We start from the raw sequence: 3,900 nt of genomic DNA, 5'->3' as shown, positions 1-3,900 counted from the left end.
ACGCTTCTTCTTATCTCCTGGCCTAGCCTAGCCCAGTTTCTTGTACTGATGAGTTCGACCAGCCGGCAATGATTAAGTTACACCGAAAGAATCTGGTCCCAGCCAGCCTCACTCTGGGGACTCGGCTGAGAGAGCAGGTGAGGAGGGAGGGGCTGGCTGAGTCTCTTTTCTGTGGTTACCAAGTCAATCCCATGGGCCACTGACGTGGACCGGAGGGAGACACAGAACGCAGAGATGACTCTTGGCCCAGGTGCCCTCCTGCCAGCCCTACTCACCAGCAGTGTTCACCCGCTCTGCTGGCCGTGGTGACAAAGTCTGCAGGTAGCCTCGCAGGTGTGAGAGACCACTGGGTCACATCAGTGGTGGGCAGGGCTGGTTGGCAGAGGGCGGGGTAGGTAGTGGAGTGGAAGTTGTCTGGGTTTCATTCTCCCTGGTGTGTGGTGTGTGTGGTGGTGGCTCAAGGCGTGGTCCATTCTGGGTCTTAGAGGGCAAGGCAGGGACAGAGGGGCAGCCAGAAGGGCCTTGGACTCTCGTCCTACTCCCAGAGCTCTTTCGAGGATCACGTTTTCTCATTAAAAAGATACTTGAACTTCTCAGAGAACTTCATCATTCTCTCCTTCCTGTGGGATGGAGCAGGAAGCTCGTTGAAAAAGGGGGGCTGGAGACCTGAGTTCAAGGCCAGCTCTCCTTGGGGGACCTTGGCCATGTTGCTTCACCTCTCTGAGCTTAGTTCCCTCGTTGGACATCTGGGGATCCCAGGATGCCAGGGCTGTGGCTGAATTCTGGCTGTGGGGGTGTGGGACATGAGGGGGAGTGTCCTGTGCTCAAGGGACCCCCAGACAGGTTTTCAATCTGCTTTGATGTGATGGATTCTTTCTTGGCAAGGCCAAGGTCTGGAGGAGTCTCTCCGTCACCTGCTGGTTCACTCAAAGTCCCAGGCAGGTGCCTTCTAGGGCAGAGGCTGTGATGAGAAGCCTCACGGGCAGAGCTTCTCAGTGTGGCCCCTGGCTCAGCCCAGCAGCACCTGGAAGATTTCAGAAAAGCAAGTTCTCAGGCCCCATCTCAGACTGCGTGGATCAGACTTGGGGAGTGGACCTGTTGTTGAAGTTGGAGAATCACCAGGCAAAGGCACCAACCCTTCTATGTGGTGTGTTCTCCTTCCTAGCCAGGGGTCCCTTCGTGGCGGGGGTGGGCAGCCAGACCTTGACGGAGCCTCCCTCCTGTCTGCCCACCCCAGGAAGGGGCTTGGGGCCACTTCTCTGGCTCTGGGCATCTCTGAGCCCCACAGGCAGGGTTGACGCCAGGGCATTGGCATAGCTCATTAGCTCCACTCTGGGCTTCAATCCCTCTTAATTAGTTTTGCAAAAAATATTCATTTTAGAAAACCAAACGCATTACATACCCGCCAGCAGGCCTTGCTGAGTTTGTGGGCGAAGGTGGACGTGAGTGTGTCCATGCTCGTGCAGTGAGGGGGAGGCGAGGCTGAGCATCCAAGAGGGTGGGCAGTAGCAGACCTGTCTGTGTTCACCTGCAGGGGTCCCCGCTGAGCCAGCTGGTCCCCCTCCCTCTCCAGGCATCACTCCCAGGCGGGCCAAGCCACAGGGCAGCCTCATCCTCTCTGTCCTAGTCTGTCCTGCTGGCTCAAGGACAGCCTAATAAAAGCCTGCCCTGGGTATCAGCGGACAGCAGCGCCCCCACTGCCGGGACTATCCTTGGGGTCCAGCCTGAGGATTAGAAGTGGCTGTCAGGTGTCCCCTTACATGGGTGCTGTCTCCTGACGCCTCGTGCCCCCACCCTCACCCCCTTCCCTCTTCCTCTACTGCAAATCCTTGGGCCTCCCTCCCAGGGCCAAGCAGCTGGCAACAGGCCTGCCTGCGGGGTGCAGAAGACCCAGCTTTGGGCTAGAGGGGGGGCTGCTGGTGTCCAGAGATGCTTGGGCCCAGAGCCTAGGGGTGCCCCCTACCCTCTCCTACCCCTCCCTGCTCCCCTACTCTATTCCCTGCAGGGAGCAATCCTATTTGGAGCCAAGTAAATTTATGGCATAATCCCACATGGAAATGCATGGAAATGTTGCCAATTACCATCAAGCCAGGAGAGGAGACTGTGTCCCTGGTGCCTTCCTCATTCCGCTGTCTGTTGAGCAGCCACAGGCAGCTCAGAGCCAGCCCGACGGCCCAGATTGGCAGAGAGGGGCCATTTGTAGCAAACTCTCTATTCATCTCACCTGGCCTTGACGGTTTGCAGCGGGAAGGGCTCCTTCGAATTAAACCTGAGCAAACCAGGGAAATGTCATTCCCCGAGTCGCAGCAAAGCCGACAGCTGATGCGATTTATCTAAGTGAGATCAGTTCATCAAACTCGGGTAGAGCTGAGCCGCTGGAAAGACGGGAAATCTGATACAATCGCGTCTGCTTAAAATGCAAAGGCTCAGGAGCTTTTGGAACCCTGGAAGGAGAGTCTCGGCGAGGCCAGGAGGAGCGTTTAACAGGCAGAGACGGGGCCAGGGAGCACTGCGGGCTGGGGAAGTTCCTGCTCTGGGAAGGAAATGGAGGAGGAGGAGGGAGGGGGCCAGGCGCATCCGCAGGCTCTGCTCTGTGCTGGCCTCAGTCTGGTCCTGTGCAACAAAGAGTGATGATGCCTACTGTGTACACACAGAGCCCCACTGGGGTGGGGAGGATGTGAGACATGGCCTTACCGTTAAAAGCCTCATGGTCTGATGGAGGAGGCCAATGGAGACGTGGCCGCCTGTAATGCGCTGGGGTCTGTGGCTTCAGGTGCAGGGTAGAAGAGGGTCATGAGAAGGGCCCCAGGCCCTGCAGTCAGATGGAGCTGGTTCAAACCCTGGTCTCCCCACTTGCCAGCTGTGTGTCTTCGGGTGAGTCGCTAAATCTCTCTGAGCCTCATTTTCTCATCTGTGGAATGAGTATGATAATTTCTGCTTCTTCTGGAGCTGTGAGGACTGATGAGATGCTGTACATAAAACGCTTAGTGCCGGGTTTGACATACAGCAAGTGCTCGGTGGTGGAGGGAGCGAATGCCTGTGAGGACCTGGGAAGGCTTCTGGGAGGCAGTGGGGAGGCCAGCTAGGCTCTGAGGGATGGGAAGGACCTGAGTCGGTGGAGAGGATGAGGGAGTGTCCCCACGTTATGACGATTGATATGGGAACTGGCTGCCTGCTTGCCACTGTCCCCATCTAGAGGCAGAGAGTGAGGGCTGGGGCAGGGGGACCTGTGTCAGGGGTGCGGCTTCCCTGCCCTCCCCACCAGCCTCCAGCCCCAGAAAGAGGCTTCACGTCCCCTCCCCACGGAGCATCTTCCCTCTCCATCTTGCTCCCTCCCCCTGCACTTTTATCAGTCCTCCCGAGATGCAATGCGCCTGGCAGGGAACAATTTCCTGCCATCAGTCAGAAGCGCTGGCATTTAGGGCCGTGCTGAGGCCCAGGAGGGGGAGGGGGAGGACAGGGAGAGCTCTGTCCTACCCTACCCTGCTGCTCTTAGACCCGTTGGTCAGTCTGTTCCTCCCTGGGACCAGGGCTCTGCTGCCAGGAGACTGGAGGAGAAATGGATGCTGGTCCCTGGAGGGACACGGGGAGCTGGGGCTGGCCCTGGAAAGGGATGATGGAACATTGGGCAGGCTTGCCCGAGGAGGTGCCTGATACTCTGAATCCATTCCATTTGTGGTTCTGGTCGATTCCAAGCAGAAATATGGGGTTCATGGCAGATGCTAGCCTTAAAGGGAAACTGAGGCAGCAGCTCAGGGATTGAGATGGGAGAAAGTGGTTGTGATGGCTGAGGTTGTACAGGGATCCGGGCTTCCCCCAGGCTCAAAGGTCCTTCCAGCCCAGGTGGGACCTGTCTCACGTTACACATCTGGGCCTCAGGCTGCAGCTGGCAACTGCCAA

General features: G+C 57.7%; 1 long non-coding RNA gene across 3 annotated transcripts; it reads right to left on the bottom strand.

Annotated features, from left to right (window-relative positions):
* Positions 1-738: 738 nt before the first annotated feature.
* Positions 739-2,258, bottom strand: LOC149125752 (uncharacterized). 3 transcript variants are annotated; one of them, XR_016210198.1, is made up of 3 exons: positions 2,082-2,258; positions 1,403-1,633; positions 739-1,024 (listed from the first exon to the last, which is right to left on the bottom strand). It is a non-coding gene; the product is annotated as an uncharacterized LOC149125752 (long non-coding RNA). The 3 variants fall into 3 exon arrangements; XR_016210197.1 differs by having other exon boundaries at positions 1,403-1,636; positions 2,082-2,249; XR_016210196.1 differs by having other exon boundaries at positions 1,403-1,528; positions 2,082-2,234.
* Between the last annotated feature and the right edge of the window lie 1,642 nt (positions 2,259-3,900).

Source organism: Oryctolagus cuniculus, chromosome 7 (assembly GCF_051225735.1).
Source record: "Oryctolagus cuniculus isolate XC-2025 breed Fujian yellow rabbit chromosome 7, ASM5122573v1, whole genome shotgun sequence".
Lineage (NCBI taxonomy): Eukaryota > Metazoa > Chordata > Mammalia > Lagomorpha > Leporidae > Oryctolagus > Oryctolagus cuniculus.
Note: the sequence above shows the minus strand (reverse complement) of the source record. Positions and strands in the feature narration are given on the sequence as shown.